General features: G+C 41.8%; 1 long non-coding RNA gene across 3 annotated transcripts in view; it reads right to left on the reverse strand.

Moving 5' to 3' along the window:
* Nucleotides 1–24,877, reverse strand: part of LOC141053079 (uncharacterized) — a 694,299-nt gene that overhangs the window by 13,503 nt on the left and 655,919 nt on the right. The window contains exon 3 of one of the 3 annotated variants that reach the window (XR_012220965.1): nt 8,813–9,213. The exons of the other annotated variants lie outside the window; for them this stretch is intronic. This is a non-coding gene — a long non-coding RNA (uncharacterized lncRNA). Of the gene's footprint in view, nt 1–8,812; nt 9,214–24,877 lie in introns of those variants that run through there. 3 annotated transcript variants of the gene reach the window in all.

Below are 24,877 nucleotides of genomic sequence, written 5' to 3' on the forward strand. Positions count from 1 at the left end.
CTCACCAATACTACATACACCCTCCATCTTGTCATACACCATCCAATTTCAGCCTGTTACATTGAGGTGTAATCTCTACTGGGCCTGAGACAATAGTTCAGCCTAGTGAATACTTTGGGACTAGTACCGGTGTCTACTGCTCAGCAGAGGAGCCCACCTGTGAACCTAGCTATGCCGCCTGTTTATGTAAGCAGTCTGCTACTCAGCAGAGTTTCCCACCCGTGAACCAAGCTATGCCGCCTGTTTATGTAAGAACTGCTTGCTACTCAGCATAGGAGCCCCGCTGTTATGCAAGCTACAGCACCTGTGGTTTGGACACTTAATTTTTCCATTCTTTCTGGAATGCAGGTTAGGCCTAATTCCGGAATTCCGGTTGACCTGCACTTACTGGGAAATCCTCGTTCGTGGGGAAGAATTGGAAACCCAGATCCCCATCACTATCGGTGTTCAGTGGGTTATCTGCACCTGTAAGCAACACACACTGGTCCTTTCAGTGTAGCGCGCATGCAGCCCCGGACATGTAAGGGCATGACAGACCTGTTATTGCTCAATCTCGCGTGCCAGAGCCTCGCGTGTCCCTCTAGTAAGCTTGACGCGTACCGTTAACGGAATTAAGCTGACAAATCGCTAGCACAACTAAAAACGAACATCCACCACCACCCACTGAATCGACAAAGCTTTCATTCTATCCATCTTTTCTGTAGCTGGCATGGTTGAGGTTTCCCGGGTGGAGTTGTATTAAGCCGCAGGCTCCACTCCTGGTGGTGCCCTTCTGGACATTCCTTTAAGGTTCAGCTTTGCATCCATACTGTCCCCGGAAACCAAACACTTTGCCTTCATGGACGCTGTTCGGAGGTTTGTGGGAATAATGCCGCCCGATCGGCAGTTGGCATAATTTATGGTGGGAAGTCCGACGATATATGATCATCTTCGCTTTCAGATTTTTATTTTTTTTTGTATTTTACATTTTTATTCCAGCCTTTCTTGACTTCATAAGGGCATGACATGCCTTTATCTGTGTCTCCTCCTTCTCCTTTAATTCCTCCACCTCTTTTCTATATGTAGTTGCCCTTTTTCATATGTTATTTTTGTATTCTGAGCATTTTGTCTGCTTTGGGACACCTTTTAAGGTGTTTTGTACTTGTTTTCTATGTGTTAGTATGTGCTTGTGTTTGCCTGCCATTGTTTTCAATGGTGTTCGACGGTGTTCATCGAATGTTCGACGAACATTTGACGAAATTGCCTCCTGTTCGACGAACCAAAACGAACTCGAACACTAGCGGGGTGGCTCAACACTACTCCTGATATATAGACGTACATTTTTAATGTTTAAAATATGCTATATATACCTGGTATCTGGTGATACTGTACCCTTTCTGCTAGGAATTATTTCTCCACCCTCCACTCTAAGTGTATCATTGACACCTGGAACATTGTCCCACATATGTGATTATTTCTTGCTGATCTTCTTGTTATATTGTGGTGTGATCCATCCTGAGCGTGTGACTGTCTGTGGGTTAGTCCTGCAATTTAGATGTACCTTTAAAAATTACCCCAACACTAGTGTATACAGCTCTACGCTTGTGATACATTACCTATTTCCTGCTTTTTATATTCTGATCTAATCCAAACTGACCAAGTGAGAGTTATTTTCTGACTGTGGAAATAAATACTGAGATTGACAACAATGACCCCTGCACTGTGTACAGCTGTACTTTTCAGATCCATTACCGTTTTACGGCTTTTTATATTGTGCTGTAATCCATACTGAGCCTGAGAGCGTCTGTGTCTGCCTCCTGAAATATCTACAGAGATTTAGAATGTTTAAACTATACTATATATACCTGCTATCTGATGATACTGTACACTTTTTCTACTTTTCATATTCTTGTCTAATCCATACTGAGCCTGTGAGCGTCTCTGTGTGACTGATGAAATATATAGGGAGATTGACAACTATCCTTTGACTGTATAAAGCTGTACGCTTCTGATACAGTACCATATATCTGATGTTATTTTGGGTTTATTTTCTGCAAAATTTTGAAGTTTGGTGGAAGAGGCCACGGACGTGGACGTGGGGGGGCCAGCTGGTACTGATGGTGGTGGCGCATCTTCTGGTAGTGGCAAAAGCACAATAGCAGCTAAGGCAGGAGGTGTTGAGCCTGCATCATGGTCTGACTCCGGAACGCCTGGAAGGCTACCTTTTCTGTGAGTTGGTTAACCACTTATAAAGCTGGAGCATCAGGAACTGGTTTTGGCTTACATTGCCGAAACAGACTCCAGCAAATATGCCCTGTTCTTTTGAAGTTTCAAAAAATGCAAGCAATGAGTCATCAAGTGCTGGCTCCTGGTCGGGAAGAACCCCTTTCCTTGTGTCCTTCACCCCCACCAAAAGTGAATGATGCAGCAGGCCACACTTCACATTTGTCTATGTAGCTCTTTCTATCATACCATGCCTGGGTTATCAAGTCAGATCATGAATTCCCCAGTCCAAGATGAATCTGACATCGAGTGTGGGTGGCCAGCCAGGGCAGTGGGGTTAATCGGTACCAGGCCGGTGTCTCAGAGGGATGTGTCACGTTGGTGGTGGTGGCCCTGGACGTCCATGCAAAGGGGTAAATAACGTTTATACAGTAGGTGAATAATATGTGACGCCACCTGTGGTTTCTGATCAGATTGACCCGAGCTGCAGTGTCGCTTCTCTAGGACAGATGTTGTGGTGCAGCTAAGATGTAGAAGCCCTGCACAGGTAGGGCCGTAATTGCAGGGCAGATGAAAGAGCTGGTAGATGGTGTGCAGTGCAGGATGTAGCAGAGCCGTGTGCCAGGCGCAGGAGAAAGATAACAGACACAGTCGTGCAGTTCCCTTACCTGTACTGGGTAAGTGCCGTCCAGGACCCAGAGTACAGATGGAGAAGGAGTTGGTCAGCCTGGAAGCAAATTTGGAATTCTCTCTCTGCAGATAGGTAGTGTGGCCTCCGTTCTAGCGCTTATCTGAGGTCCTCGCAGTACTGAGTTCACTGAAGTTCCCCCTGTTGACTCTCTTTTGGAACTTTCTCATACGGCAGGCAGCCATAGCCATTTCCTTCTGTCTCACACACGTCGCTGCTGGGGCCTCCGATCCTTAGTTGGGAACAGAGCATTTACAGCTGCTACTTCCTCCGGTTTCTGCTGCAGGACCATCAGTGTCCCTACAAACTCGGAGACCGGAATCCCGACCATGCACTCCAGCTAGGAGTGAGCCTTAGCGCTGCTCATCCTCCAGCTCCCCTTCTCACGTCCACACACTTCCTCTTCCCTTCACAGACTGCCCTAACTTACCTCCTCCCGACCACAGAGAGCAGTTCCTCAGCAGTCAGGTTCAGAGGTCTCCCTGCTGGCCTGGAGTGGGAACTGTGCTGTGTGTTGGTTTAACTGCTAGAGAGATCCTTCGTTGCTCCCAAGCATGACATCACACTACCTAGGAGGAAGGTAATGCCACTGTGGCGACTGTACTCCTGGGGGCGCCACAAGTGCACTGATGCCATGCCATAGCTAGATGATTCTGCTGGTACATTGACCCAGACCAGTACATTCCCCTCACACTCTACACAGCCAGAATCTGACCCAGAGGAAACTCAGGTTCCCCTTCCCGAATACTATACCACCTTACACGGTGACAAAGAGGAAGGTGCAGATGAAAGTGCAGGTTCCTTGAGGAGGTGGGGGGCATACTCATGGGCGATGGCACTGGCACAGGGCCCCTCATAGAATGCAAAAGTATCTCTGCCGGTGGGAGTGCCCACCCGCCGTCAGACACACCGCCATACTATGAGGGGCCCTGTGCCAGTGCCATCGCCAACAAGTGGACCCCCCCTGCTTGCTCAGGATCACAGCACTTGCAAAGTTGAATTACTTACCTCTCCCTGCTCCACCGCCATGACGTCTTCCGCATTTCCTGACAGTGACATTCTGGTCAGAGAGCGCGATGACATCACGTCTGTACGCCCTCTGTCTAAACAGTCCAAGTGCAGTGAGATGGAAGATGGGGACGATGAGAAGTCCAGACTAGTACAGGGATTCCCTAGCGAGGAGACTTATTTAATTGTTTTCAATGTTGGGACAGCAATTTTTGGGGAGCACTATACTCTGGAGAATGATATATGAGGCCCACCATACACTGGAGCATTCCAAAGGTGGACATCAGACACTGGAGCAGCATTTACAGGGCCCATTATACACTGGAGCATTAGAAATGGGGCCCATTATATATGGAGCATTATTTGGGCCCATAAGACAGTGGAGCTTCATCCATGGGGACCAACATATACTGTAGCATTATGTGGAGCTCATCATATACTGTATTACTGTATGGAACATTATATGGGACCAATGATTCTGTATGGAGAAATATATGGGCCTCATTACTCTGTATAGCGCACTATGCGGTGACCATAATACTGTATGGAGTAATATACTGTCCATTTTTGGAGCTATTGGAGAATTTAAAATGGATATCAGTCATGAGATGTAAGAAGTGAAGAATTTTTCATTGTACTACAATGCTATTTCTCTGCCGTATCAGAGGATCATGAATTGTGGCATGTGTTAAAGGAGCCCAGTGACACTCTTTGGCCTAGGGCCCACGAAAATCTGGAGCCAGCCCTACCCCCCACTTTAACCAAATAACCCCCAGTTTTTAATGCCTATCTATTATTATAAAGTAAATTAAGGTTGACAAGCTTATGTAATAAGAATTGATGTTTCTGGCATTAAAATGGGCACTGTAGGTGTGCTTCCTGTCCTCCACTCCCTGCCGACCTTGGTTCCCCATTGACTTGCATTGGGTTTCGTGTTACAGTCGGCCTTCGACTTTTCACGATAATCGGCCGATTGCGTTCGACCCGACTTTTGAGAAAGTCGGGTTTCATGAAACCCGACTCCACCCGAAAAAAGGCAAAGTCGCTCATCTCTAGTGGGGCTAAAACAACAATTTAAAAGAGAAAGTGTAATTAATGTTTTGTTACCACCCAATGGTATTCGTTTCTGTTGAGCAAATGTGGTGTAAACATGGTTACTGCACCACTAGATGAATTTGCTAGGAGGTGAAGTTTGAAATTACATCACTCATGAAGGGATTTCTGCTGTTCTGGCAGCTCAGGGGCTTTGCCAATGTGACATGGCATTCTCAAACCATTCCAGGAACATCTCAACTCCAATTTGGAATTCCTTCCTTTCTGAGGTTTGCACTGTGCCCCAAAAGTAGTTTTCGACCACATTTGAGGTATCAATGCATTCAAGAGAAATTGTACCATACATTGTATGGTACAATTTCTCCTATTACCCTTGTGGAAACAAAAAATTGGAGCTAAAAGTTATAAATGTTATAAACTTTTGTGAAGCAACTGGGAGCTCAAGGTGCTCATTGCAAATTTAGTTACATTCCTAGACATGTTGCGTTTCTGTGCTTTTGGCGGGCACATCAAAATGATGCATCGGCATACATCCTCATAAATCCTAGGGATGTTTCATTCTATACCTTTTGTTTTTTGATCCAATATATCCTGAGATTAGTTGGGCATGATGATCAGCTAAAAAATTAAATAAAATTTATATTACTCATTTAATCAATATAGGATTGATTGAGAATGTATTCAATTTATATTGTGAAAATTGAAATCATTAATGAAATTCAGGATTAAGGAAGGAATTGGCGCATCCTTTAAACAAAATAGACTAGTCCCTCAAGTTTCAATGGTGTCAGGTGTCAACATTTTTAAATTACTGCACTGTGAAGCATCTTAGAGAGCTTCTGTCCTTAATAATGAAACTGATTTATTGCAAATAACTAGAGATCTTGTTCATCTTCTGATCACTACCACAAGTGCTGAATCCCTGGTCCTCTTCACACTAGACTGAGACTGCTGCCTTTGGTGAGGCCCAGAATTGTTCTACACGAGCGCAAGTAAGGTCGCTAAGTCATTACGTGTGCCGTGACCTGTCATGCACATAAATAGAACCTTCCCAGGCCTCATCGTGAGCTGGAGGTGCTAGGCCTAGAGTGAAGAATCCTAAGGCTATGTGCACACGGAGTTTTTTTGGTGTGCGGATTTTGGAGAGAAAACCACAGGTAAATCCGCAGGACAAAAGTCCTGCGGTTTATCTGTGGTTTTGCCTGCGGTTTTGCCCTGCGGTTTTACACCTCATAATGGATGAGGTGTAAAACTGCAGCGTTTCTGCACCAAACAATTGACATGCTGAGGATTGTAAACCGCAGCAAAACCGCGCGGAAAAATCCGCAGCATATGCACTGCGTTTTTTAATTTCCATAGGAAATAAAGGTACTGTACAACGCAGCAGAATCTGCTGCGGACCTGCAGCTGCAGAAACGCTGCGGAACCGCAGCAGGATCCGCACCATGTGCACATACCCTAAGGATTTATTGCTTGTGATGACCACCATATTGATGAATTTGTAAGGAAGCAGATTACACAAAATTGGCATTTTGACTTTTGCTTATTTTTGTAATATTTGAGTAGAATTAAATTCCACTTTAATTAATTTGCTCATTTCTACTAATAATACTTCTTTCTGATTTGTAGTTACTTGATTTTTACTTGACTTTTGCTTATTTTTGTAATATTTGAGTAGAATTAAATTCCACTTTAATTAATTTGCTCATTTCTACTAATAATACTTCTTTCTGATTTGTAGTTACTTGATTTTTCAGTATTTATTGTCTGCATATTTATTAATATTGACTAATCTGGACAATGCCTGTCTGTCATCATAAATTTGTTTACTGTAAACGATATCTATAACTTTGTATGCAACCCCTTCTCATGTACAGCACCATGGATTAATGGCGCTATATAAATAAATAATAATATAAGGGTGCACTGCTTGTAATGAAGTATCCATAGGACCAAGATGAGTGGAATGGTTTTATTTTATTTATTTTATGCAAATGTTTTTTGCACTTAAAAAAGACGCTAGAACAGCATTGAAACAAGTTGTGGTAAGAAAAACGATTCAACTCATCTTGGTCCTAAAGATTCTTCATTAAAGTAGAGCAGCTGGATATTGTGTTTACCTCCAAATTGGTCAATTATCCTGGAGTACATCATTCCTCAGTCAAGAGGCATCAACAGCAGATATCTTCAGGTGTTCATACAAGTTGTGGCGGCGCACAACCTGATCAGGTAAGTACTTTCCTTTTGCTTTCTTTTGCACCCAAAAGGGTATCACCTGATGGTCTCGTGTGTTTTTGGTCCCCTATAGTGTTTCCTATTTATTAATCTTTTCACTTTAATTATTTTATATATATATTTCAAGGGCAAGAAGTTTTCCATAAATATTTTCAACATACTAAGGCTTGCCTGAAACCATTTATTATTTTAACTTGAGAGACCACTGATTGACAAGAAACAGCATGGCATCCATTCCATCTATATCATTAGCATAGTATAATCATGTGCTATACTTGAGCTCCAAAAAAATAACTGTGTATATTTCTCCAAAGACTATAGCAGAACTATAACTTTAAGCTATAACTTTAATGCAAAATTTGAATAGGGATAGGTCTTTTATGCTGCAGTTGGGTCAAGGGATTTCAAGTAATTACTTTTTCGAAGGGATGTCTGTGTGAGCTTCATTTATTTTCTGCAATATATGGAGCGCCCCTCAGGGCCTTAGGTTACTCGGTACCGGGCCCATTGACTTCAATGGGGGATTGTCACAGTGGCTGTGACCTGCTCCGTGGCCCTGTGCATCCAGTAATTAAATGGAGGAAAGTTGTGTGATGTTTAAGTGTGACGCCACCTGTGGTGTTCGGCAATGAGTGGCCAATGCTGCGGTTTTGGTCCTCTGGGGCTGATGGTGACGCAGCAAAGAATGGTTCAGCTCCCCACGGGTAGAGCGGGGGACCCAGGGCAAAGATATTTGAATAATTGTTCAGATGGTGGTGAACATTGGGGTGCAGAGAAATAAGAGAAGGACACAGAGAGGTGCAGTTTCTTTACCTTTTACTTGCAAATGGTTGCAATCCGGAGTACCACATACAGGTGATGGATTGAGTCCGACTCGCCTGGAGGCATTCAGGGGATCCACCCTGCCAGGTGGGGATTTGGAATCTTCCTTCTGCACTTTGTGTGCGGGTCTCTGCTATTTGTAACTAAGCTGCGACCCTCTATTGCGTGATGGTTTCTCTAACCTGTATGGCTGTCAGTGTGAGCCTATTCCATGGGTACTGTCCTTTTCACCGTCAGCCCCGGGCTCCTGACCTGTTGCCGTGCCTTCAGGTGTTCAATGTCGCTCAGGAACTTGCAGTCCCCTGTACTTCCAGATTCGGCGGTGAGGACATACAGCTCCTGCCCAGCCTAGGACTCTGGCATCCTTTTTCTATATCAGTGCTTTGCTCTGGGGTCAGCTATATGCAATTTCAGCTTTCCCAGAGTCTCTTGTATCCACTCCTGTCCTTTTCCCTCTTCACAGATCGACTCCCCGTCACCAACTGACTTGATCTTCCAGAAAGATCCTTTACCTCAGGCTTAACGGTCTTGTCATCAGCTCAAGCTCCTCTCGTTTCCATGTCAACTCCCTGTTTACTCTCTCAGCTGACTTCTTGCTGACTCACTAACCCCATCTGCTGGCCAGAATTTATAAGGCAGCTCCCCTTTCTGACCTGTAGCAGGAATTGTCATTTAATCTATGTTACCTGGCATGGGGGCCCCCCTCCTGCCCCCAGGCATGACTTTACCCCTTAGAGGGAGGCAATGTCACTGTGACAACTGGACTCTGGGGTGTCACATATAAATAAAACTATTAATTGATAGTATTATTCAAAATTAGTTTTATTTGATGGCCAGAGTGGTAAATATAACCATTGTTTTAGATATATGGACTAAATTGCAAAATATACCGTAAATTGTACACTTCTGTCTGCTCTTTTTAGTAGACTGTGCATATATAATTCTACTATGAATGGTGAGCATGTGAAATGGCAAAGTGCAGAAAGAGAATATTGACATAGCAATGTTATTCTTTAACACCATAGTGACGGAGCCAATTTGCAGCTTAATGACCAGGCCAATTATTACAATTCTGACCACTGTCACTTTATGAGGTTATAACTCTGGAACGCTTTAACGGATCCCACTGATTCTGAGAACATTTTTACATGACATATTTTACTTTATGTTAGTTGTAAAATTTCTTCAAAATAACTTGTGGTTATCTATGAGAAAAACAGAAATATGGCAAAAATATTTAAAATTTTGAAATTTTCCAAATTTTTATTTTTATGCCCTTAAATCAGAGAGATATGTCACAAAAAATACTTAATAAATAACATTTCCCACATGTCTGCTTTACATTGTCACAATTTTGGAACCAACTTTTTTTGTTAGGAAGTTATAAGGGTTAAAATTTGACCAGCGATTTCTCATTTTTAAACCAAAATTTACAAAACCATTTTTTTAGGGACCACCTCACATTTGAAGGCACTTTGAGAGGTCATTATGACAGAAAATACCCAAAAGTGACACTATTCTAAAAACTTCACCCTCAAGGTGCTCAAAACCACATTCAATAGGTTTATTAACCCTTTATGTGCTTCACAGGAACTGAAGCAATGTGGAAGGAAAAAATTAACATTTAACATTTTTTACAAATGTTTTATTTCAGAATCAATTTTTTTTATTTTCACAAGTGTAAAAAGAGAAAATGAACCACAAAATTTGTTGTGAAATTTCTCCTGAATGCGCCGATACCCCATATGTGGGGGTAGACCACTGTTTGGGCGCACGGCCGGGCTTGGAATGGAAGTAGCGCCATTTGACTTTTTCAATGGAGAATTGGCTGGAATTGAGATAAGACGCTATGTTACATTTGGAGAGCCCCTGGTGTGCCTAAACAGTGAAAACCCCCAAAAGTGACACCATTTTGGAAGCTAGACCCCTTAAGGAACTTATCTAGATGTGTGGTGACTACTTTGAACCTCCAAGTGCTTCACAGAAGTTTATAACGTAAAGCCGTGAAAATAAAAAATCATATTTTTTCCACAAAAATGATTTTTCACCCCCAAATTTTTATTTTTACAAGGGTGTCAGGAGAAATTAGACCTCCAAAGTTGCTGTGCAATTTGTTGGGGTAATCCACTGTTTGGGCACATGTTTGGGCTCAGAAGGGAGGGAGCACCATTTGACTTTTTGAGCGCAAAATCGTCTGGAATCAATGGTGGTGCCATGTCACATTTGGAGACCCCTGATGTGTATAAACAGTGGAAACCCCTCAATTCTAGCTTCAACCCTAACCCCAACACACCCCTAACCCTGATCCCAACTCTAATCCTAACCCTAATCCCAAACCCTAACCCTAATTCCAAACCTAACCCTAATTCCAACCCTAACCCTAATTCTAACACTAACTCCATCTCTAAACCTAATTCTAACCCTAACCTTAACCCTAATGGAAAAATGAAAATAAATATATTTTCTTTATTTCATTATATTTCCCTAGCTAAGGGGGTGATAAAGGGGCAGTTATTTACTATTTTTTTTTATTCTGATCACTGTGATATGGTTTATCACAGTGATCAAAATGTATGTTGAATGAATGAATGAAATCTGCCTGACAGCAGATCTCGGCGGATGAACTGTGCATGCGCCCGCCAATTTCTTCCTGGAAGAAGACAGAGGTGCACATGGAGAGGAAGAGCGCGGGCCAAGGACCAACTGGAGGTACCAGGGTGGATCGTGGGACCCAATTTCTCTCTCCTCTGATGTTCAATCACATCAGAGAAGAGAGAAATTAAATGGCACATCAGACTTTTTTTTGCGGTCGCCGTTATACTCTTAACGGCGATGACAAAAGCGGAGTCTGTAAAAACCAACCCGAATCATGTTCTCCGGGGTTTTGGCTATCCCCGGCAGCCGTGAACCTGGAGAAAATCCGACTCTGGGGCGCTATTTACTTTTTCCACAGCGCCGTAATCAGCAGCGCTGTGGTTTAAGTACCCTTAACTACCGCTGTTAAAAGGCGTATCGGTGGTCGTCAAGGGGTTAAATACTTAGCTGTCAAAAAGCAGGTCTATTTAGAGGATATAATGGGTAACTAGGCAGTAATGGATTATGTTGAGTGGTTTTAGTGGATTATTATAATTTTGGTGTCACTGCTTAGGTAGATATCCAAATAAATTAAAATTACAATATTTAACCCAATGTTGAAAAGAAAAGAAATACAAATGGTAAAATTGCTGATTTTAGTTAATTCAAATTCCAAATATCATGTAAAAAGAGATCAGAAATTCATGTGGACTTTATAAAAGAAAAATACAGCTTGCCTAGAAAAAAAAAGCTCTAATATTGCTATATTGACAGAAAGGTAAATAAAATTAAGCTGCCAGTATATTATGAAAAAAATGTAGTCTACAGTAAAATTGCACTTGTTATCCAACTCTATAACATATGGACTTTTTCACTCTTTTTGGTACATTCTATGATAAAATGAAATATTATCATTCCAAACTACAACTCATCCCACAAATAAGAAGCCCCAAAATGTAATTGAAAAATGTAAGAAATTAAGATTTTTCCAATGTTATGAGGCTTTATAAAAGTGCAAAAACTAAAAATAGCTGAATTTCTAAATGAGACCAAACAAAAAGTAAAAAAAAATTAATTAATGTAACATAAATATAAAAAAAACTATTAAAAATGTATCTTTCTCACCACTTTTTAATTTTTAATATTTTTTTACACCTAGGTCTGTATTGGTTATAATTGGGCATTTTCTATGACTAGAGGAAAGATTTAGTCATAATCTCTGAGATAATCTTTACAGTAAGAGCAGTGAGACTATAGACCTCAGTCACTAGATGTTGGAATGACTGCTCACTAAAAAAGTGCAAGGAAGGCCTGGAAGTCTTTACTGAAAAGTATAATATAACAAGTTATGGGCACTACATTTTGTGATAGATGATGATCCAGGAAACTAGTCGGATCGCCGAATATGGAGTGGGGAAGGAATTTTTCCCCAAAAATTGGTCTATTGGAATCTGTCTCATGGGGATTTTGCCTTTCTCTGTATCAACATTTTAGGTTATAGGATGAACTCGATGGACTTATGTGTTATTTCAACAATAAAAATTATGAAAGAAAAAAGCAGATAAATGGTACTACCATGTTTAAAACTACTTTTGTTTTAAAAATGTCATGGTAGTTAGTCCGTACACTGAATGTTGTAAAAAATATAATAAAAATATTTTTTTACAGCATACAATGTGCGGACTAACTACGATTATATTTTTAGAACTGTCAGAATTGCTGTTTTTCTTTCATTAGTTGTCAATTTATTGACATTTTTTGGCCTTAAATCTTAGCTACAATTCTTGAATTCAATTGTATATTTTTTTTAAATAAATATTAAGCTGTTCTTCTGTTTTTTTTTTCTCTAATTTTGTAATCACCCTGACTCTTTTTATATTCACACTAAAAACTAAGCATGTACCGTAACCTCTTATGGTTTTAACTTGCCATATTTTGCAGAAAGTCACAAAATAAGTGTTAATAACTATATATGCAATTGAAAAACTTGAGTATAGTTTTTACTAGAGTTATTTTTTCCAATTATTTATCAAAATCAAATATATAATTAAAATATATTATATATATATATATATGCTGTAATGTGATTCATAGATTCTCCACACATTGGGTTTCCGCCTCTCATATACTGTATGTTTAATTCAGTGCCCTGAAAAAGTATTTGTCATCACAAAGTAGTATTTGTGAAGTATAAAGGAAATTATCCATGGTTTTCTAATTATTTAAAAAACATAAATCTGAAAATGGTAACATGCATTTGTATTGAGCCACCTGTTGTTAAGGGTTGGCGAATCACACAAAATATAAAATAATAATAAGGTGCGATTGCAGCCCGGGGTCCACCATGCAGAGATGTATAGCTGATGATATAGAGTAATGGCGGAACACACGGCCAGCATACACCTAACACGACTGCGTTAACTCCACGCAGTGTGAACAGAACGCACAGCACACAGCTCTGTTAACTTCACAGAGCAAAGAAACTAGGGGTTGAGATCGCTCAGTAATTGACCCGTGCCAATAGCACACATGGCCGAAACGGACGCAAAGTCAAAAGGAAAATGATGCGCTGATGCAAGATAACTAAAACAAAGCCCTGTAGAACTCACAGAAGAGAAAAAAGGCCCTGTGGTTGGACTTGTTCTGTAACTCAGCTGTGCTAACCGCACAAACAACCAGATACAGATGCTGGAAGCCAAGCGGCAAGCAAAAACCTTAACTGACTCTAAGCTGAGCAAGATCCCAACACACACATGTGCAGTGAGATTGGTAACGTATCCACTCACACACCAAAACAAATGGCACTAGTGCACTAGCGTGCACCTCTAAGAGCCTTTGAGATGCTATGCTCATGTCCAGTTGCACAGGACCTTGCCGGTAGACCAATTCGGAGCTGCCGCATCAACAGAGCAGCTGATGTCCGACCATCAATAGGAAGGCGTCACATCATGGCCATGCTCAGAAAGGTGATTTCTGAACTTAGACTCTAGAGTGTCCGGTTGCCACTGCCTATCACTGGTTACCATAGACTTGCCTGGAGAGCTGGCAGTAACCAATCAAACAGCATGAGCTTGGGACCGACGTCTATGCTCAGCAGCACCCACATTGGCTGAAGCTGAATGAGAGACTGCAAAGGTAGACAAGGCTTGGGATCTATCCCATTCGCCAGAAGAATTCCGACGCCTAACATCTGTAGTTTGATTTCTCTAAATAAGATTCTGAGAGACCAATTGCCTCTAAAAGTCACACAATTAGTAAATTTAGTCCACCTGTGTATAATTTATTCTCAGTATAATTACTTGCAGTTTTGTGAAGGCCTCAGAGATTTGTTTGAGAAAATTAGAACTCAAGCAGCATAATGAATAATAAGGAACACCAAACATGTCAGGGATAAAGTCATCAAGAAGAATAAAGCAGGGTTAGGTTATAAAAAAAATAGCAAAAACTCTGAAGTGGCCATCCACCTAAACTGACATTGTAAGCAAGGATAGCACTAATTAGAGAAGCAGCCAAGAGGCCCAGGGTCACTCTGGAGGAGCTGCAGAGATCCACAGCTCAGATGGAAAAATTTGTCAACAGGACAGCTATTAATCATATACTGCACAAACCTGGCCTTTATGGATGAGTGACAAGGGAAAAAAACTTTTATGAAAACTAGTCAAAAAAAGTCCCATTTATAGTTTGCAAAAAGCTATATAGGGAACATAGCTAGCATATGTCAGATGAAGCCAAAGTAGAACTTTTTGGGCTAAATGCAAAATGCTAAATGTGGGGGAAAACTACCTTCACATCACCCTGAAAACACCATCCCCATTGTCAAACATGTGGTGGCATTATCGTGCAGCAGGGCTTTTCTTCAACACAGAAGTTTGGTTAGAGTTGATGGTAAAGTGGATCGAGCTAAATATAGGGCAATCGAGGAGGAAAACCTTTTAGAGGCTGAAAAAGACTTGAGACTGGGGTGCACGTTCACCTTCCAGCAGGACAATAACCCTAGGCATACTGTCAAAGCTACAATATAATGATCAAGGAATATTTGCATGTTTGAATAACCCAGTGATAGACCAGACCTAAGTCCCTCTGTAAGACCGGGGTCACACTAGAGAGGAATACGGACGAGTGAGAGGCGTAAAAAGCACGCTTTAGACACGGACAAATTATTCTCTATGAGTTTGCTCCCAACAGCCATATATTTCTCGGGCGTATTCTATGGTCCGTGCCAATCGCAGCATGCTGCGATTGTCAGCATACTATGCCCGTAATACGCCAATGCAAGTCTATGGGTGCGCAAAAGATACGCATTACACATGGACCACACATGTGACTTGCAAGAAATACGCACCCGGTGTCATTTAGAAAAGCCGGCAATTCAGTGCGCTATACAGTAAACTCACACTGACAGGTTTAATAAAGAAAGAAAGAATAGATATATACACAATAGAATACACACATATATATACACTCACTGGCCACTTTATTAGGTACACCATGCTAGTAACGGGTTGGACCCCCTTTTGCCTTCAGAACTGCCTCAATTCTTCGTGGCAGAGATTCAACAAGGTGCTGGAAGCATTCCTCAGAGATTTTGGACCATATTGACATGATGGCATCACACAGTTGGCGCAGATTTGTCGGCTGTACATCCCTGATGCGAATCTCCCGTTCCACCACATCCCAAAGATGCTCTATTGGATTGAGATCTGGTGACTGAGGAGGCCATTTGAGTACAGTGAACTCATTGTCATGTTCAAGAAACCAATCTGAGATGATTCGAGCTTTATGACATGGCGCATTATCCTGCTGAAAGTAGCCATCAGATGTTGGGTACATTGTGGTCATAAAGGGATGGACATGGTCAGCAACAATACTCAGGTAGGCTGTGGCGTTGCAACGATGCTCAATTGGTACCAAGGGGCCCAAAGAGTGCCAAGAAAAAATTCCCCACACCATGACACCACCACCACCAGCCTGAACCGTTGATACAAGGCAGGATGGATCCATGCTTTCATGTTGTTTACGCCAAATTCTGACCCTACCATCCGAATGTCGCAGCAGAAATCGAGACTCATCAGACCAGGCAACGTTTTTCCAATCTTCTACTGTCCAATTTCGATGAGCTTGTGCAAATTGTAGCCTCAGTTTCCTGTTCTTAGCTGAGAGGAGTGGTACCCAGTGTGGTCTTCTGCTGCTGTAGCCCATCTGCCTCAAAGTTCGACGCACTGTGCGTTCAGAGATGCTCTTCTGCCTACCTTGGTTGTAACGGGTGGCAATTTGAGTCACTGTTGCCTTTCTATCAGCTCGAACCAGTCTGCCCATTCTCCTCTGACCTCTGGCATCAACAAGGCATTTCCGGCCACAGAACTGCCGCTCACTGGATTTTTTTTCTTTTTCGGACCATTCTCTGTAAACCCTAGAGATGGTTGTGCGTGAAAATCCCAGTAGATCAGCAGTTTCTGAAATACTCAGACCAGCCCTTCTGGCACCAACAATCATGCCACGTTCAAAGGCACTCAAATCACCTTTCTTCCCCATACTGATGCTCGGTTTGAACTGCAGGAGATTGTCTTGACCATGTCTACATGCCTAAATGCACTGAGTTGCCGCCATGTGATTGGCTGATTAGAAATTAAGTCTTAACACACAGTTGGACAGGTGTACCTAATAAAGTGGCCAGTGAGTGTATATATATATACATACATGTCATTGTGAAAAACATATATATATATATTTATATTTCACAGAGTTCTTCATAGCAGAATAGCCGCTAATTAACTCTATCAAATAATTCCCCAACCCGACATGAAATGACACATGGTTTACATTCAGTAAAGCATTTCATTTCATGTTTTTTTATATGTCCTTGACTAATAATTAGATGAGGGTTTGTGTGCAAAATTTGGGAGTTGTAGTTGTTATTTTAAGGGGTTAATTCTTTGTTAAAAAATGCGTGGGCTTCCCATTGCCCTGTAGCGGTGGCGAGTGGGTTAATCTAACAAAGGGTTAATGTCACCATTCGATTGTAAGGTGACATTAACCCTTTGTTAGATTAACCCATTCGCCACCGCTACAGGGCAATGGGAAGCCCAAGCATTTTTTAACAACGAATTAACCCCTTAAAATAAAAACTACAACTCCCAAATTTTGCACACAAACCCTCATCTAATTATTAGTCAGGGACATATAAAAACACATGAAATGAAATGCTTTACTGAATGTAAACCATGTGTCATTTCATGTCGGGTTGATGAATGATTTCATAGAAGCCGGCAAGTTAATTAGCGGCTATTCTGCTATGAAGAGCTCTGTGAAATATAAATATATATATGTTTGTCACAATGACATGTATGTGTGTATATATATATATATATATGTATTCTATGTGTATATATCTATTCTTTCGTTTGTGTTATAAAACCTGTCATAGGGCTCCATTATATGTCCATTTTGCAAGCCGGCGAGAAAATCTCAGCATACGGATTCCATACGGATTCCATACGGATGCTTACATTCGCAAAATATGCGACCACACCTTGCTTACGGATGACATACGGAGCACTATTAAGGGGTCATTCATCCGTATTACGCCTGTAAGCTACGGACCGTATTTTGCGCCGGTTAGTGTGACCCCAGCCTAAATCTGTGGCAAGTCTTGAAAATTGCTGTTCACAGATGCCTCCATCTAATCTTACTGAACTAGAGTTAGCTTACAAAGAAGAATGGGCATCTAGACATGCAAAGCTGGTAGAGTCATACTCCAAAAGAATTAACAATAGTTGCAGCCAAAGGTGGTCCTGCAAAGTATTGGCTCAGAGATGCTGAATGCAAATGCATGTCAAAATTTTCTATATTTATATTTTTAACCCCTTCATGGCCAGAACTTTTTTCAGTTTTGCGTTTTCGTTTTTCGCTCCCCCCTTCCCAGAGCCATCACTTTTTTAATTTTTCCATTAATATGGCCATGTGAGGGCTTATTTTTTGCGCGATGAGTTGTACTTTCGAAAGACACCATTGGTTTTACCATGTCATGTACCAGAAAATGGGGAAAAAATTCCAAGTGCGGTGAAATTGTAAAAAAAAGTGCAAACCCACACTTGTTTTTTATTTGGCTTTTTTGCTATGTTCAGCTAAATGCTAAAACTGATCTGCCATTATGATTCTCCAGGTTATTAAGAGTTCATAGACAACAAACATGTCTAGGTTCTTTTTTATCTAAGTGGTAAAAAAAATTCCAAACTTTACTAAAAAAAAGTACCATTTTCCGATACCCGTAGCATCTCAATTTTTCGTGATCTCGGGTTGGGTGAGGGCTCACTTTTTGCATGCTGGGCTGACGTTTTTAATGATACCATTTTGGTGGAGATACGTTCTTTGGATCGCCCATTTTTGCATCTTAATGCAATGTCGCAGCGACCAAAAAAAGTAATTTTGGCGTTTTGACTTTTTTTCTCGTCATGCCGTTTAGTGATCAGGTCAATCCTTTTTTTATTGATAGATCAAGCAATTCTGAATGCTGCGATACCAAATATGTGTATGCTTGATTTTATTTTTATTTTTTCATTTTGAATGGGGCGAAAGGGGGGTGATTTGAACTTTACATTTTTTTATTTTTTTATATTTTTAAACTTTTTTTTTTTTACTTTTGTCATGCTTCAATAGTCCCCATAGCAGGCTAGAAGCTGGCACAACTTGATCGGCTCAGCTACACAGAGGCAATGAGCAGATTGCCTTTATGTAGCTGAATTACTGAATTGCTATGAGCGCCGACCACAACAGGTGTGAGCCTGCTACCTTTGCCATACAGTCAGTGCTTGGATTTTGTTATCTCTGCTTTGTGCTAAACATGACAGACAGGCTGACTTTTAACACCACTAAGCATGTTCTTTTCTATGGGGTTATATCCCAACGTTTTGGTGAGCAATATCCTGTGATTGTGGATCTGAGGAGGCGTAGACGAATGTGGGTTCATCCGCTTTTAGTACACAGGATATTTAAAGGCCATTTCCATCGTCTCTATACATCTCTGCGTAGCCATCCGGAGAAGTTCTTTCAATATTGTCTGATGAGCCTTGCTACATTTGATCTTTTACTCGAGATTGTGCGCCCTGGTATCACGTTTCGGGACACGAGGATGCGCAAAGCTATTTCTGCAGAGATGCGTCTACTCCTCACCTTACGGTATGTCTTAAAGCAATATGTTGATGATGTGTGAAGCAGCATATTTCCTTACCAGACCTTGACCCTTATTTATTATTACCATTTTTTATCACATTTTTTCTAGCACATGTCCAAAAAAAAATTATATGCTTGTGTATAACTTAACCAAGCCATGGCATGTAATTTAATGTTGATCATGCCTACTTTAGAATTCCTAGACTTTAAATGTGATTTAAGCTTTATCTGTTGTTTGTTGGGCTGTGTACTCATGTTTTTTTTTTATTTTTTAGCTTCCTTTCAACTGGCCTTTCATATGCTGGTCTGCATTTAGAATTTTTAATTGGGAAATCAACAATCTCTGGCATTGTCCTGTCTACATGCTCCAAAATCTGGTCCAGACTCCATCATGTGGTAATGCCGGAGCCCAAAATGGCAGACTGGTTGCGTATCTACCGTTGATTTGAGGCCACGTGCCAGTTTCCACAATGTATTGGAGCCCTGGATGCGAAGCACATCCGTGTGCGTAAGTCACCAAACTCAGGGTCCCAATTCTATAATTATAAACAACATTTTTCTGTAGTATTGTTGGCTCTGGTCGACACTCACTACAGGTTTATAATTGTAGATATTGAGGCCTATGGAAGAACTGGAGACTCCAGAGTCATCAATTCTTCCATTATGGGTCGACGGCTGCGTAATAATGAGCTTGACCTACCACCACCACGTCAGCTTCCAGACTCAAATCTGGAACCGGTGCCTTATGTTCTTGTAGCAGATGAGGTGTTTCAATTGACCAGACATGTCATGAGGCCATATCCACGACGAACCCTTGACCGCCGGCGTCGAATATTTAACTTGCGCCTATCACATGCTCGGCGACTGGTGGAGTGCGCCTTTGGTATTCTTTCGGCAAAATGGAGGGTCCTACAGTCCGCCATTCTGCTGAGTGAAGCAAATGTCAATGAAGTTATTAAAGCCTGTGTGGTCCTACATAACTTCACAAGAATTCATGACTGCCCCTCACATGATGATGCTGAAGTTGAGTATGCAAATGTGTCTAGGCCTAGGACACATGTAATCCCACCCTGTCGTCCAATTTCCGGACTCAAAGTACGTGATGTGTTCTCTACTTATTTTCTAACACCTCAGGGTGCTACTCTCTGGCAAGATGATGCCTTATCTATGTAGTGGTTTGGTTGTGTTGTGTTCTCATAAAGATTTTTAGCTTGGCCTTTTGTGTTTTTTTCTGACTAACTTTTAGTAGATCTATATAACACATTACAGAACATGTACAAACAGGAACAGGCACACATTGTGAATGTTAACAAGTTTATTACTTGTGGGTTTTTTTTGGGAATGCCAAAAGCAAATAACCATATTAATGCCATATGGCATAATGTTTGCAGAACATTAGTAGTTAACATTAAGACACAAAAACGAAACATCATGTATAAAACAGACAACCTCAAAAAAAGGCCAAAAGGAAAACCTACAAGTCATGGTAGGTTGGGGGTGGTGAAGGTGGGGGTCCTGTTTGGACATTTGCCCTTGGTTGCTGGGCCACATCTCTGTCCCCCTGTGCACTGCCAGTTGGCTGTGCCATCTGTTGCATCCTGGCAGGATCTATTTGGGGGTTTGGGTAGGAGTAATTTTGAAATTGGTGGGGGTAGTCATGGTAGGGTTGCCCTAATTGCCCATATCACCCAATATGGCCATGTCTAACATACCCATGTTGGGGCCACCCTCCAACATTGGGTACGTTAAAGTGGCCATATTGGGCATGTGCGCCCTGGCCCATATATTGGACCTGTGGATCCACATTGGGGATGTGTGCAGGCTGAGGCGGAGGGTTTGGCACCCGTGGCGGAGGAGGAGGAGGAAGAGGTTCCAAGGATGGTTGACTTGTCACATCAAGTCCAACCAGCCTATCAATTTGATTTTCATCTGACAGCTGCCACCTTTCCAGAAACTGAAACACAGTGCGGGGATTATTGGGTGGTGTGCTGGCATCCAAAATGATTTGGAGAGCCCCTCTGGTACGCAGCATGTACCCACGGGGAAATGCCCTCAAGTACTGTACCAGACTGCGCCCATAAGGCTCCTCCCCATCATCATGAGCAGCTGTGGACAAGTAGTCCAAGACACCTCGGTCAACCTGCATCCTTGTTCCCAAAGGTGTTCCTTCTCTCCTGCGCCTGCCTCATCGTGGTAGTGCAGAAGGCTGTGGAGAGGGATCCAGAGGCATGGTGGAGCTGCTACTGTTGCCCTGGTCATCATGCTGTGCTGCCTGGCTACCAGATTCTGGTGGTGGTGACCTTGGTGGTGTGGCTCTGGGAAGTCCTGCAGATGGGCCTGACCCTGCAGCAACATCCGACTCTGGATCAATCACCACCTCAGAGTCGGAACCCGTCTCCCTCTCTGTGAGGTTTGACTCGGTGCTACAATTAAAAAAAAAAATATTTAGAGTTTGCATAGCGAAAATACAAAGTACTACATTAAACACTGCACTTACCGTCTCAGATCCATCACAGGAGCAAGGAAATGTAGGCGGTCGAAGTAGAGGTATTTCCTCTTTGTGGTTCTGGCCACTCCACTATGGGCCCTCAGCTGTCTCTCCCTCCTATATGTGTCCCTACATCTGCGCCAACACCTTGTCACATCAGTCACTGCAATGTGAAGCAAAACACAGGATTTCCTAAGACCACACATATGGCTATGTTATCACCGGTTTACATATGCTTAGGCACACATTTTGAAACTTATATGAATATTTGTGATGGCTCGACACCAATGCTACCAAAATAAGTAACAGGTTGAGGCCTACTACAAAGGACCTTCTAAACAACCGAATTTCAATGAAAATGTAGAAAAACCTGTGGTAATGATGCGAACATCTATTACATTTTGAGTCAAAAAACAAAAGATATATACTGGCTAAGATATGGACAAAAAAACAAGGAGAGCACTGCATTTGGTGGCAGAACAATTAGCTAAGTATTTAAATTTTTAGGACCAAAAATCATCATGAGGTCACCAGTCAGGGAGGTGTAATTTAGATGCTGAAAATATGCACACATTAATTGGCGTAGGAATTTGATACAGATATGTGAGCAATGATGCGACATCTTGTAACTTACATTGAGCATATTACATTAGGGTTTTTGATTATGTATACACATTATTTAGCTTACTAATTTGCTCCTGCTCCTCCCGAGGTCTTGCCGCATAGCCACTGAACATCTGGGCACAGATTCTTCTCCACGCTGCCTCCTTGCGTGTCCGGTCAGCATAGTGGGGATCTCTCTGGTCCCATAGTTCTGGCCTCTCCTGGACCAGAACTATTAGCATTTCCACATTGACTGGCGTGGACATGATGGAGGACTCCGTGGAGGCGCTCTTCCTGTTTTTTTTTATGCTGCAAGTGAAATTTGCATCCCAAAGCTTCCTGCCAATGCCTGATGCTATTACCTGTTGACCAGGAGAAGTGTTGCGATTTAATCGCAATTCACACGTGTGGTCCGTTTTGAATCCGATTTTTAATCGCACCCATAGACTTGCATTGGCGAATCCGTTCCGAAAATCGCTGACAATCGCAGCATGCTGCGATTGTCTCGGTCCGAGGAACAGATCCGATAAAAAATCGGATGATGGGAGCTAAACCGTAGAATAATATTGGGACGAAAGCAATGCGATTTTTTATCGCATTGCATTCGTCCGATTTATTTGCTAGTGTGACTCCGGCCTTATAGTGAGGCCAAACTGTTAAGAACTGCACCCAGCCTCAACATACAAGCTTAATTTTTACTTACCTTCAATATGCTGCTGTGATTTGCAAAAGTGTGAATTATTATTTCCAAAATCCACAGCATGTTCTTGAATCTCTTAATTCCACACAGCTTGCTACCAATATCATTCCATTTGTTGAAAAGTTTTTTTAGGCAGCAATACTTGCTTAATGTTGTGTGGTCTGCTGTCTGGAGTGGCTTACTGCTGCATACTTAATTGGAATATAATCAAGTCTTACACCGTCAATGGGAGTTTAAGTATTTTACATTATGCAATAGAAATCAACTTTTATTGCATATCCTTTGCATATCTTTGTGTATATGTACTTTTATGTATAATATTTTATGGCAATAAAACTTCTAGAATCAGGCAAGGCAAGAATAAGCGTTTGACATTGTTAAAAAGACTCTTTCACCAGGTTTTTGCAAGCTAAACTGAGAGGATCATATTGTAGAGACAGAAACACTGAATCCAGCGATGTGTCACTTTTAGGCTATGTGCACACGTAGCGTTTTAAAACGCTTACTAAAAACCGGACTCCTTCCCAGAAATCGCGCGGTTTTTTCCGCGCGATTTCACAGCGATTTTACCGCGATTATGATGGCGATTTTGCCGCGATTTTCGCGTGCGATATTCAAGCACTTTCCAAGCGATTTGAAGCATCGCTTGGAAAGTGATTGACAGGTTGGTCACACTCGTCAAACATAGTGTTTGACAAGTGTGAGCAGGTTTTTACTATTGAGGCCGCCTATGCGGCATCAATAGTAAAAGATAGGATGTTAAAATGCTAAAAAAAAAAAAAAAAAATCGGTGTATATTTACCTTCCGGCGTCCCGCGCTGCATTCCCGGGCCTCAGCGTTCCCAGTAATGCCTTGCAAGACCTGTGATGAGGTAGTCTCGCGTTGCTATAGCGATCTCGCGAGACCGCTAGAGTCACACGAGACTACGTCATTAAAGGGCCTTGCCGCAAGGCATTACTGGGAACGCTTAGGCCGGGAATGCATCGCGGGACGCCGGAAGGTAAATATACCCCGATTTTTTATTTTTTATTCTTTTTTTACAGGGGTATGGTACCCAGGGCCTGGAGGACAGTCTCCTCTCCTCCACACCGTGGGTACCAACCGCACATGAGACGCTTAACTTCCCGCATGGTGGGCATAGCCACATGCGGGAAGTAAGCGATTCTCATGCATTCCTATGGGTGCGGAATCGCGGCAATTCTTTGCGATTCCGCACAAAGAATGAGCATGCTGCGATTTTTTCCGTGATGCGATTCCGCCGCGGAAAAAAGCGCAGCATTAGCACAGCATGTGCGGAATGCCATAGAAATGCATGGGGGGCGTTCTGTGCACGATTTTTAAGCGTTTTCGCGCCGAAAATCGCGGCAAAAATGCTTAAAAATCGCTACGTGTGCACACAGCCTTAAGGTTGAATATTATAGTTTTGATAAAATTACAGTTTGATCAGTATAGGATTATTACTAGAAGACTCGTAAACCTGCTGCCATGTAGTCCTGCATATTCATGAGCTCTGTATAACCCCATCCTTCCTTTGATTGGTAACTTTCTGTCTATTTGTAGCATAGACAGAATGATGTAAATACAAAGCTCTATATATACAGAACTGCAGGAGGTAAAACAATTTTAAATGCAGCAAGCAGTAAAATAACTCATGCAGTACATCATTGAAATCAGAGTTTCTGCCCCTAATTTATGCTTTTCTCAAATGGGGCAACAAAAACCAGGTAACAAATTCCCTTTAACATTGAATCATAGGAAATTCAATAGAAAACTTGCAGCTTTGAATTATTGAACATGTCTATGATACAAAGATTCAGACACATGAACACAATGTGACATACATAATCACATTAGTAAACACACTGTGACACACATACCAAACACACCCAAACACATACATATGCACACACACACACACATATATATATATATATATATATATATATTAGTTTTAATTTAGTAACCTTCAGCTCAGTCTTGAGCCATGATGACTTGATGGGTGAACAATATGTAGGAATATCGATCTTGTGCAAGCTTAGAGAGGTCCACCAGAGTCTTCTCCGCCATTATTTTGATCAAGCCATTAAGTTGCTCTTCTTCCTCTTCACCTTGCTCCTTCTATTCTTCCGACCATGATTTCCTTCTCCAGTGATTACGCTCTTCATATTATGTGTCCAAAGTAGTTACTTTGTAGCTTGGTGATCTCTGCTTTGAGTGACATATCTGACTTGAATGTCCACGTTTCAGCATCTAAATCCTTTGGGCTAATTGCGTCTTCCAGACACCAGTCCGCATTTCTGAATCTAAATCCTTTGCGCTAATTATATAGTCCAG

The sequence above is a fragment of the Dendrobates tinctorius genome, unplaced genomic scaffold (assembly GCF_039654945.1).
Source record: "Dendrobates tinctorius isolate UK_male_01 unplaced genomic scaffold, ASM3965494v1 ptg000165l, whole genome shotgun sequence".
NCBI classification, from domain to species: domain Eukaryota; kingdom Metazoa; phylum Chordata; class Amphibia; order Anura; family Dendrobatidae; genus Dendrobates; species Dendrobates tinctorius.